A 12,543-nucleotide genomic window follows, 5' to 3' on the forward strand; every position below is an offset into this window, starting at 1 on the left:
TGTGTGGCCACCATCATTTTCCAGCACTGCCTTAACCCTCTTGGGCATGGAGTTCACCAGAGCTTCACAGGTTGCCACTGGAGTCCTCTTCCACTGCGCCATGACGACATCACGGAGCTGGTGGATGTTAGAGACCTTGGTTCCCTCAATGAACTGTAGCTCCCCAGTGCCGGCAGCACTCATGCAGCCCCAGACCATGACACTCCCACCACCATGTTTGACTGTAGGCAAGACACTTGTCTTTGTACTCCTCACCTGGTTGCCGCCACACACGCTTGACACTATCTGAACCAAAATAGTTTATCTTGGTCTCATCAGACCACAGGACATGGTTCCAGTAATCCATGTCCTTAGTCTGCTTGTCTTCAGCAAACTGTTTGCGGTCTTTCTTGTGCATCATCTTTACATTTACATTTACATTTTAGTCATTTACCAGACGCTCTTAACCAGAGCGACTTACAGGAGCAATTAGGGTTAAGTGCCTTGCTCAAGGGCACATTTACGTCATTTAGCAGACGCTCTTATCCAGAAAGACTCACCAATTGGTGCGTTCACCCTATAGCCAGTGGGATAACCACTTTACAATTTTTTTTGGGGGGGGTAGAAGGATTACTTTATCCTATCCCAGGTAATCCTTAAAGAGGTGGGGTTTCAAATGTCTCCGGAAGGTGGTGAGTGACTCCGCTGTCCTGGCGTCGTGAGGGAGCTTGTTCCACCATTGGGGTGCCAGAGCAGCGAACAGTTTTGACTGGGCTGAGCGGGAGCTGTGCTTCCCTAGAGGAAGGGGAGCCAGCAGGCCAGAGGTGGATGAGCGCAATGCCCTCGTTTGGGTGTAGGGACTGATCAGAGCCCGAAGGTACAGAGGTGCCGTTCCCCTCACTGCTCCATAGGCAAGCACCATGGTCTTGTAGCGGATGCGAGCTTCAACTGGAAGCCAGTGGAGTGTGCGGAGGAGGGGGGTGACGTGAGAGAACTTGGGAAGGTTGAACACCAGACGGGCTGCGGCATTCTGGATGAGTTGTAGGGGTTTAATGGCACAGGCAGGGAGGCCAGCCAACAGCGAGTTGCAGTAGTCCAGACGGGAGATGACAAGTGCCTGGATTAGGACCTGTGCCGCTTCCTGTGTAAGGCAGGGTCGTACTCTCCGAATGTTGTAGAGCATGAACCTGCAGGAGCGGGTCACCGCCTTGATGTTGGCGGAGAACGACAGGGTGTTGTCCAGGGTCACGCCTAGGCTCTTCGCACTCTGGGAGGAGGACACAGCGGAGTTGTCAACCGTGATGGCGAGATCATGGAACGGGCAGTCCTTCCCCGGGAGGAAGAGCAGCTCCGTCTTGCCAGGGTTCAGCTTGAGGTGGTGATCCGTCATCCATACTGATATGTCTGCCAGACATGCAGAGATGCGATTCGCCACCTGGTTATCAGAAGGGGGAAAGGAGAAGATTAGTTGTGTATCGTCAGCGTAGCAATGATAAGAGAGGCCATGTGAGGATATGACAGAGCCAAGTGACTTGGTGTATAGGGAGAAAAGGAGAGGGCCTAGAACTGAGCCCTGGGGGACACCAGTGGTGAGAGCACGTGGTGTGGAGACAGCTTCTCGCCACGCCAATTGGTAGGAGCGACCGGTCAGGTAGGACGCAATCCAGGAGTGAGCCGCGCCGGAGATGCCCAGCTCGGAGAGGGTGGAGAGGAGGATCTGATGGTTCACAGTATCAAAGGCAGCAGACAGGTCTAGAAGGACAAGAGCAGAGGAGAGAGAGTTAGCTTTAGCAGTGCGGAGAGTCTCCGTGACACAGAGAAGAGCAGTCTCAGTTGAATGACCAGTCCTGAAACCTGACTGGTTTGGATCAAGAAGGTCATTCTGAGAGAGATAGCAAGAGAGTTGGCTAAAGACGGCACGCTCAATAGTTTTGGAAAGAAAAGAAAGAAGGGATACTGGTCTGTAGTTGTTGACATCAGTGGGATCGAGTGTTGGTTTTTTGAGAAGGGGAGCAACTCTCGCTCTTTAGAAAAGGCTTCCTTCTGGGACGACAGCCATGCAGACCAATTTGGTGCAGTGTATGGTCTGAGCACTGACAGGCTGACCCCCGACCCCTTCAACCGCTGCAGCAATGCTGGCAGCACTCATACGTCTATTTCCCAAAGACAACCTCTGGATATGACGCTGAGCACGTTCACTCAACTTCTTTGGTCGACCATGGTGAGGCCTGTTCTGAGTGGAACCTGTCCTGTTAAACCGCTGTATGGTCTTGGCCACCGTGCTGCAGCTCAGTTTCAGGGTCTTGGCAATCTTCTTATAGCCCAGGCCATCTTTATGTAGAGCAACAATTCTTTTTTTCAGATCCTCAGAGTTCTTTGCCATGAGGTGCCATGTTGAACTTCCAGTGACCAGTATGAGGGAGTGTGAGAGCGATGACACCAAATTTTAACACACCTGCTCCCCATTCACACCTGAGACCTTGTAACACTAACGAGTGAACATTTTCACTTAGGGGTGTACTCACTTTTGTTGCCAGCGGTTTAGACATTAATGGCTGTGTGTTGAGTTATTTTGAGGGGACAGCAAATGTACACTGTTATTCAAGCTGTACATTCACTACTCTACAATGTAGCAAAGTGTCATTTCTTCAGTGTTGTCACATGAAAAGATATACTCAAATATTTACAAAAATGTGAGGGGTGTACTCACTTTTGTGAGATACTGTATATATGTGTAAGAGAGGCCATGTGAGGATATGACAGAGCCAAGTGACTTGGTGTATAGGGAGAAAAGGAGAGGGCCTAGAACTGAGCCCTGGGGGACACCAGTGGTGAGAGCACGTGGTGTGGAGACAGCTTCTCGCCACGCCAATTGGTAGGAGCGACCGGTCAGGTAGGACGCAATCCAGGAGTGAGCCGCGCCGGAGATGCCCAGCTCGGAGAGGGTGGAGAGGAGGATCTGATGGTTCACAGTATCAAAGGCAGCAGACAGGTCTAGAAGGACAAGAGCAGAGGAGAGAGAGTTAGCTTTAGCAGTGCGGAGAGTCTCCGTGACACAGAGAAGAGCAGTCTCAGTTGAATGACCAGTCCTGAAACCTGACTGGTTTGGATCAAGAAGGTCATAGAAAATATCAAACACATAGCTGTTCCCTCCCAAACATATGTTTGGGAGGGAACAGCTATGTGTTTGATATTTTCTAAGAAGTGATATGTGTCCCTAAAATAACTGGGGTGCTTAGTGGAGAGGGGGTTGATATAATTAAGATGTTGTAGGACTCACTGTTGCAGTCAGAAACAATTTCTCTTCCGGGGGGAACCTCAACGGGAACTATCCAGGTGTCTGGTTCTTTGTGTATACACCCACTCAATTGGTTGGCACTTAAAATAGCCTTTGGGGGTTGAGTAGTCAAGTTGAAGCCGCAGTAGCGAATTTACTTGGCTTTGACGGCATTCTCGGTCTTCTTGGGGAGTAGCACCGCCCGGATGTTGGGTCCTCGTCATTACGGAAGGCCAGCTGCAGGTGACAGGGGATGATGTGAGTTTTGGTGTTAGCTTCACACGCTAACGGCGAAGCTAACGGCGGAGCTAACAGCTAATACCGGAGCAAACAACGAATCAAACGGGCCTGGAGGCCATTTGTGGTCGAGGCGAGAAGGGATACAGCTACGTCCGTGTTTGGTTGTATTTGTAAGGGACTAGTTCGCTTCATGTGGACTCTTCATTTGGACTGGACTGACTGACTCGACATGTAGGCGGGGCTCGGGAGCTTCAGAGCTAAGGGCAGGGCTACAGATTAGGTGTCCCTAAAGAACCGCTTGTCTAACAGTAGTTCCGCATTACATTAATTAATTTGCACTCAAGTTTTATTTATTTTTATACTGTGTATTCTCCGTGTAAATTCATGTACCGTACCGAGACGCCCGTACCATTTCGGTTCAATACAAATACATGTACCGTTCCACCCCTACATCCAACTGTAATCAAAATTGCCACAGCCATAGTTTCAGTAAATGTGATTAGTATATGTTCTCCCTTTCATTTTTTAAAGGATGATATGGATGAGCCAGACCTGTGGGATGCATCAGTGGTCCTCCTTACAACAGTCAGTGATGATGCCACAAGCCCAGTTCACTACCACCCAGTGAGAGTCTCTGTCGTCCTAGAGGGTGATGCGGTTGTCAATCTCCCCAGGCTTGCTGATGCCTTCCTGGTAATGTTCGGCCTGATTTATGCACTACATCTCAGCTATCCCAAGGGACTGACAAACACTTTTGAGTTCACACAGAAAATCTTACTTGGTCTTGATGACTCTAAACTGTCACCCAAGCTGCAGAATCTTAAAAATGAGCTGATGTTGTATGTGTAACTGAAGATCCAAAAATGACTGGTGGATTCTGATGGCTCACTCTGTTAGAGCATAGTCCATAATGAGAATATGTCATGTCAGGTCCATGTTGAATACTGTTCAACTGTTTATGTTAAAGTTGCTGCTCTACTCAATGGGTTTTCAGCCAAATGGCACAAAGTACACACTGTCTTTGTACGTTTTAATGTACATTTAATTGTTGTTAAACTGAAATTCAGGGTTGAATTAAGTGTTTATATATGGAGGATATTTTTATTCATAATTCAAATTGAAAGGCCAAAGGGAAAACGAAGCGAGATCAAATTAAAAATATTATTATTTTACTACACTACTAGGAAAAATCATGCCATAATTAAATTTAAAAAGTCAAATTTAAAATGCAAAGCTTCAACTGTCAGCTGGAAGTCGTTTCAGACCCTCCCACCAGCCGTTGGGCCATGCCTCCTCATTTAAATTGACACCTGTCACTTCTAAATGAAAAGCTTAAATCAAAATGTAAAAGGTGAATCTGAAAATGTCAATGTCAAATGTAAAACGTAAAATTCAAAAGATAAAATGTCAAATTGAAAATTATAAAGGGGAAAGGCTAAAATAAAACAATTATATTTTAGATTTTAATTGAAGTATTTCCATTTTAAGCTTTTACATCATACATATAATTATGGCATGATTTTTCCTAGTAGCGTAGTAAAATAATACTATTAATTTGATCTTGCTTCTTTTTCTCTTTGGACTTTCAATTTGAATTATGAATAAATATATCCTCCATATTTATACACTATGGCATTTTGTTTTTAAAAGGTGTACTATATAGCTTTGGGAAGTAAATTTTTATCAGAAAGGAAAGCTCTTCATTGATACATTTTCATAAATAAATAAACTGTCCTCAAAGTTTCAGGCTACTTTCACCTTTCTAGTTGGAAACAGTGTTATAGGGACTTTATTTTCTTCTGAGGATGGGATGTTTATTCAGTTATGGAAATGGTTAAATAATTTGTATTGTCTTATTAATATTGTTAATTTTGCTTTTCGAGTTTGAATTAATTTTCTAAAACTATACAGTGCACCCTGAAGTTGCTAGATTTGAACCAGATAGCCAAAGGAAGGCTAAACACTGCCTTTGTACATGTTAATGTACCGTTTTGAAATTTTAGCCGTTTTAGTTGTGAAGAATTTACAAGCAATTTGTTTATACATTGCTGCACTGCAAGTTTACAACCAGATGGCCAAAAGTGTGCCTTTGTAATTGTTTATTTAATTATCTTTTTAATTCTTAATTATTTGTATTACTATTATTGTTATATTACTATTATTATTAAATAGATTGTTTCATTTTGTGCTAAAAGGCACAGGTGTGGGCAAATAATCTTTCTAAACAAATGTTTGGTCACCACCCAAGACTTGCTGATGCCCTCCTGGTAATGTTGTATTAACAGTTTATAAGCTATTTGTGATATGATGATATTTTCTTAATGTAATTTTAGCTTTTCTGAGTTTGAATATGTTCTACTATTACATAGTTCATCTTAAAGTATAAACAAAATGCCCAGAAGTAGACTTGTTAATTGTTATTTTTTATTACTGTTTTTTTATTTCATATTTTTTTGCTAAAAGACTGGGCAAGAAAAGTTTATACTAAACATCTGAATAGATGATGTTTTTTTGTTTGACCTTTAAGTCAAGAGTACTTATTATTTTTAAGGCAATCAGTTGCCACAAATATTTTAAGTTTGGTGGAAAATGATTTTGAGTTGTAACAAGTCTATGTTTTTGAGTTATGGGTATTCAGAAGATTGATTGGAAAAACGAATAAATGTTAAATTAACTCAGGATATTTATGTTTCATTTTCATGCTTGAAATTATTAAGTTCTCTTGAGATATTGCAATGAGAAAGATGAATAAATATTCTAAGTAGCATAAACTGAAAATGTTTGAGTTGGCTTAATCAGTAAATTTAATTGAATTATAATTAAAAATTACATTTAACATGAACTCCAAATATATAAGCAATGATATACTCAAATGTTTGAGTTTATGAACTCAAAAACTGTGGCAACGGATTGCCTCACTTTCTTAAAGTTCTGCTTACTTATTCGGGTTTACAGTGATATGTCTGTGCTATGTGCAGGCAGCTAGTATAATTATTGTTTGTGAAGTAAGTATGGTGATTATTATTAAGGTTCTGGTCGTCTGAGATACCAACAAGTAGGCTATACAATATCAAGACATATGTATTTTTCTATTAGTGTATTAGAGTTTGTTCTGTCGTTTCTGGATGATTAAATTGAAATTGCATCCAACTTTATATGGCTTGTTTTAGATATAGTGATATTTGAGAATTGATTTAATTTCAAATAACTGAAAGTGAGAGGTTGTAATCTGAATAAAGGGGGGAAATGCCATTTATTGAACGTGGTGAGACAGTCTTACACATTTCTAGAGAACCAGTTCGGATTTAAGTATAACTTTTGTATGACTGAAGCTTTTAGTGGTAGGTCCAAGCTTAAAATATTTATTCAATTCTGTCCTCTCTATTGATATTCATTTTATAAATAGGCCCGTTTAATTTTGTCTGGCTTGCTGTTCCAAATCAAATGGAATATTTATTTTTCATATCAATTAAAAAACTGTTCGCTAGGTGTAGGCAAGACCGTAAACTGGGATAATACTATAGAGTTAATCAGTGTAATGTGAGGCTTCTTGTTTGCACGGGCAATGTCTCCGGCCAACTCCAGGATCTCAGCAGTCAGGCACTCGAGCACGGCAGCCAGGTAGACTGGTGCGACAGCACCCACACGCTCGGCATAGTTGCCTTTGCGCATCAGCCTGGGCATCTCGTAATCCATCTTGATTTAAATGTTCATGTAAAATGTGTTCCCAACATTGAAAGAATGTCTGTGTTTGTGTGTGATTTTTTTATTCCAGGAAGATGAAGGGGGTGATGTCCTGCAGGACCTAGCAAAACATGCAAGGAAAATCGTTGTGTACTAACCAGGGATATTTACGTTAAGGATTATGTTTACCAATAGATGACAGTATTGACTCAATACGGGGTTTGCTTTCCGCTATCCGTAGCCGTTCAAATGTCTGACATATAACCGTGCTCGAGAAAGCCACAGGTAGCGTAATGTATTTCAGCAGATTTCGTGCGTTTCTGTGTGAAAAGACACAAATTTATGTGCCACTTAATTCGTGCGAAAAGACACCAATTTAACCAGTAAGCTACACACAACAACCATAAACGGATAGCCTATTTTTCTTTATTATAGTTGTGAATATACAGAAATGTTGTCTTTATTTAATAATGTTTCAAACATTGTAGTTGTATGCCTATGTACTGTTTGAGATTTTCTGAACATAATTTGTGAGAAAATACACACATTTACGTGGGAAAAATTGTTTTATTATGTTTACGTCATTTAGCAGATGCTCTTATCCAGAGTGACTTACAGGAGCATTTAGGGTTAAGTGCCTTGCTTAAGGGCACATCGACAGATTTTTTTTCACCTAGTCGGCACGGGGATTAGAACCAGCGACCTTTCGGTTACAGGCACAACGCTCTTACCAACTAAGCTACCTGCCGACTTGGCGGCTAGCTGCTTCCTGTAGGCTTCGCCATGGCGCGACAATCGGAGTATAGCCTCGAAATGCCCATGTGAAATGTATAAAGCCGTCAGTGGCATCTGCTGATTGGACACCATCTCCCCACTACCCCGATTGGCCCGTTGCGGAGGACTCCTCTGTCGGTTACTGGAAGGGATGCTTTGCTTCTTTTTTTTTAGGACCGCGCGCACATCACAATACACTGCGCGCCCAAAACAATAGTACACTAAGCGCGTGCGTACAATAGCACACTGCTGGCCCTTTGCGCGCAATAATAGTCGTCAAAGTCAAGAGTGAAATCTTGTGTTATATTTTAATGCTAGCCTGTTATCGCAAACGAGGCCAATAGTACACTGCCTGCACACAACTACACACTGCGCGCTGGCAAAAGCACACTGACAGTCGGGAGTATAGCCTCGAAATGCAGAGACGCGCCATGGCCAGAACCAAGCAAACCGCTCGCAAATCCACCGGTGGCAAAGCCCCCAGGAAGCAGCTCGCCACTAAGGCTGCTCGCAAGAGTGCCCCGGCCACCGGCGGTGTGAAGAAGCCTCACCGTTACAGGCCCGGCACCGTGGCTCTGAGAGAGATCCGTCGTTACCAGAAGTCCACTGAGCTACTCATCCGCAAGCTGCCCTTCCAGCGCCTGGTGAGAGAAACGCCCAGGACTTCAAGACCGACCTGCGCTTCCAGAGCTCCGCCGTGATGGCCCTGCAGGAGGCTAGCGAGGCTTACCTGGTCGGCCTGTTCGAGGACACCAACCTGTGCGCCATCCACGCCAAGCGGGTGACCATCATGCCCAAGGACATCCAGCTGGCCCGCCGTATTCGCGGAGAGCGCGCATAAATGAGGATGACCTTAACTCGAAAATCCCCCAAAGGCTCTTTTAAGAGCCACCTCCATATTTCCATCAAAAAGGCACAATTGTTCCATGTATACACGCACCTCTACATTAGCCACCATGTATGTTGTTCACTAACACGTCTAAAAGCTACGTATTGCACCTTTTAGTTGCCTGAAGTCTAGCTTCAATGTTTGTGTGTGTGTGTGTGTGTATATACACAACCATCTGGCATCATCCACTTCCTTTGAACTATAGTAGCACAGTAAAATGCTTTACAAAGGAGGGGGAAAAGAAACGAGTGATAATATAGGCCGAATAGTAACAAGAATTGTGTTCAGATGAATAATTGACACTATTAGTTGTGTGTAATAATAGCCTTGCATGCAGTCCAGAAAAAACATTGCATGCCAACTTACTTTGAAAGTCCCATGTCGCAGTGCTGCTGAGAGACTCATGCAGAGTCCAAAACTTTACAGTGGAGCACGGAGTCCATCTTGTGGTTAAATGTGGGTACTGCACATCATGGTGATTCCCTTTCAGTATTTGCTCTTTAGGCCAGCGTTTCCCAAACGCGGTCCTGGGGTCCTGGGGTCCCCAAGGGGTGCGCGTTTTGCGTTTTGCCCTAGCACTCCACAGCTGATTCTAATACTCCAGCTTGATGATGATGAGTTGATTATTTGAAGCAGCTGTGTAGTGCTAGGGCAAAAACTCCCAAAACGTGCCCCGAGTTTGGGAAACCCTGTTTAGGCTAATACTAGCCTATTAGGATGACTTGGTTCGATCGCTTTAATGGCAACTGCTGAACTCTGGTTTTCACTAATTACTTGTCCCAGGTCACCATTATGAATCCAATAGCAAAACAAACGTTTCAAAATTGCTCAATAGTGAAAAAAGGCCAGGAAACGATGGGTTCTCAGCAATATTTCACCAACAACCAATCACTATTCAAGCATAGACATTAGGATCATCAACAAATATTCCTAAGTCATACTACAAAAGGGTTGTAACGAAATGGATTTGTCTGTTCAATGCAAGTTCAACGTCAAAGAAAAAGTGCATCACCACAACACACGTCTTTAGATACACTGTAAAAATGACTTTGTGGAATGTACTCAAGCTATTACAGTCAACAAAAGCACACGTCATATTATTGAGTAGATCTTTTTGCTTGTTTTTATGAGTAGATAAGCTTGAGTAAGTTGTTTAGATGTGGTCCAATACATAGAGTAAAGATGAGAGGTAAAAAATGATTATATTACGTTGATTCAACTCAAATAGACATTGTGTTATTTTACCTGAATGATTCATCCTATTATGTATTTAGACCTAGTCAGAAAAATTTTCACATTTTTACTTTGGATTCACTCAATCAGATCCCTTAAGAGAAAAGGTATCCGGACACCGGGAATCCATTTATTTAAACATCAACGGTTTGCAAAACATCTGTTATTATGAGATGAGAAATTACGGATTTGCAATCAACACTGCAGGTAAATCCTGATTGCTGCAGGTAGGCAAAACCGTAGAAATAGGAACTACAACACTAACTAGTATAGGATCTCTGTGGGCAGAACCATTACTTACGAGAGAGACAATGGAGCTTCAACCCCATAGACGTCACGGGGAACAAAATATTCTCATAGTAACCATGGATACCTACGGAAATGGAGGCTCAAATAGCTCGTGTTTGCACTGTGGGATATTTTTCAAACAACCCCAATAATCTAAAAACTTTTACTTGTTTGTTCCTATAACATTTCTCTGTTCACGAGCACTGCTGATGGATGCCACCTACAGTGGGGGAAAAAAGTATTTAGTCAGCCACCAATTGTGCAAGATCTCCCACTTAAAAAGATGAGAGAGGCCTGTAATTTTCATTATAGGTACATGTCAACTATGACAGACAAATTGAGAAAAAAATATCCAGACAATCACATTGTAGGATTTTTAATGAATTTATTTGCAAATTATGGTGGAAAATAAATATTTGGTCACCTACAAACAAGCAAGATTTCTGGCTCTCACAGACCTGTAACTTCTTCTTTAAGAGGCTCCCCTGTCCTCCACTCGTTACCTGTATTAATGGCACCTGTTTGAACTTGTTATCAGTATAAAAGACACCTGTCCACAACCTCAAACAGTCACACTCCAAACTCCACTATGGCAAAGACCATAGAGCTGTCAAAGGACACCAGAAACAAAATTGTAGACCTGCACCAGGCTGGGAAGACTGAATATGCAATAGGTAAGCAGCTTGGTTTGAAGAAATCAACTGTGGGAGCAATTATTAGGAAATGGAAGACATACAAGACCACTGATAATCTCCCTCGATCTGGGGCTCCACGCAAGATCTCACCCCGTGGGGTCAAAATGATCACAAGAACGGTGAGCAAAAATCCCAGAACCACACGGGGGGACTTAGTGAATGACCTGCAGAGAGCTGGGACCAAAGTAACAAAGCCTACCATCAGTAACACACTACGCCGCCAGGGACTCAAATCCTGCAGTGCCAGACGTGTCCCCCTGCTTAAGCCAGTACATGTCCAGGCCCGTCTGAAGTTTGCTAGAGTGCATTTGGATGATCCAGAAGAGGATTGAGAGAATGTCATATGGTCAGATGAAACCAAAATATAACTTTTTGGTAAAAACTAAACTCGTCGTGTTTGTAGGACAAAGAATGCTGAGTTGCATCCAAAGAACACCATACCTACTGTGAAGCATGGGGGTGGAAACATCATGCTTTGGGGCTGTTTTTCTGCAAAGGGACCAGGACGACTGATCCGTGTAAAGGAAAGAATGAATGGGGCCATGTATCGTGAGATTTTGAGTGAAAACCTCCTTCCATCAGCAAGGGCATTGAAGATGAAACATGGCTGGGTCTTGACAATGACAATGATCCCAAACACACCGCCCGGGCAACGAAGGAGTGGCTTCGTAAGAAGCATTTCAAGGTCCTGGAGTGGCCTAGCCAGTCTCCAGATCTCAACCCCATAGAAAATCTTTGGAGGGAGTTGAAAGTCCGTGTTGCCCAGCGACAGCCCCAAAACATCACTGCTCTGGAGGAGATCTGCATGGAGGAATGGGCCAAAATACCAGCAATAGTGTGTGAAAACCTTGTGAAGACTTACAGAAAATGTTTGACCTGTGTCATTGCCAACAAAGGGTATATAACAAAGTATTGAGAAACTTTTGTTATTGACCAAATACTTATTTTCCACCATAATTTGCAAATAAATTTATTAAAAATCCTACAATGTGATTTTCTGGAGAAAAAAAATCTCATTTTGTCTGTCATAGTTGACTTGTACCTATGATGAAAATTACAGGCCTCTCTCATCTTTTTAAGTGGGAGAACTTGCACAATTGGTGGCTGACTAAATACTTTTTTTCCCCACTGTATATTACTTTGGTCATTTTTCCTTTAACCCATTAATGTTGTAGGTGCGCCTTTTTTCAACAGTTCCCAATAGAAATCTGTACCGCACCTGCTGCTATTTCAACCTCTAAATGGCCGCCTATGAAAAGCCAAGTGACATTTACTCCTGATGTACCGACTGTACCGACTGACCTGTTGCAACCTCTACAACCACTGTGCTTATTATTTGACCCTGCTGGTCTTCTATGAACGTTTGAACATCTTGGAGAGAAATGTGCCCTTAATGGCCACGTACTGTTGTATTCTCCACCCGGCACAGGCAGAAGGGCACTGGGCACCCCTCAGAGCCTGGTTGTTCTCTAGGTTTGTGCCTT

The 12,543-nt window shown here is 43.0% G+C and overlaps 1 pseudogene across 1 annotated transcript; it reads left to right on the top strand.

Moving 5' to 3' along the window:
• Window positions 1-4,033: 4,033 nt before the first annotated feature.
• LOC311109205 (histone H3.2-like) lies at window positions 4,034-8,795 on the top strand (annotated as a pseudogene). The gene is made up of 2 exons: window positions 4,034-4,145; window positions 8,432-8,795. The product of its transcript is annotated as a histone H3.2-like (transcript).
• The last annotated feature ends 3,748 nt before the right edge of the window (window positions 8,796-12,543 follow it).

This window comes from Coregonus lavaretus, assembly GCF_964263955.1.
Source record: "Coregonus lavaretus genome assembly, chromosome: 34".
Lineage (NCBI taxonomy): Eukaryota > Metazoa > Chordata > Actinopteri > Salmoniformes > Salmonidae > Coregonus > Coregonus lavaretus.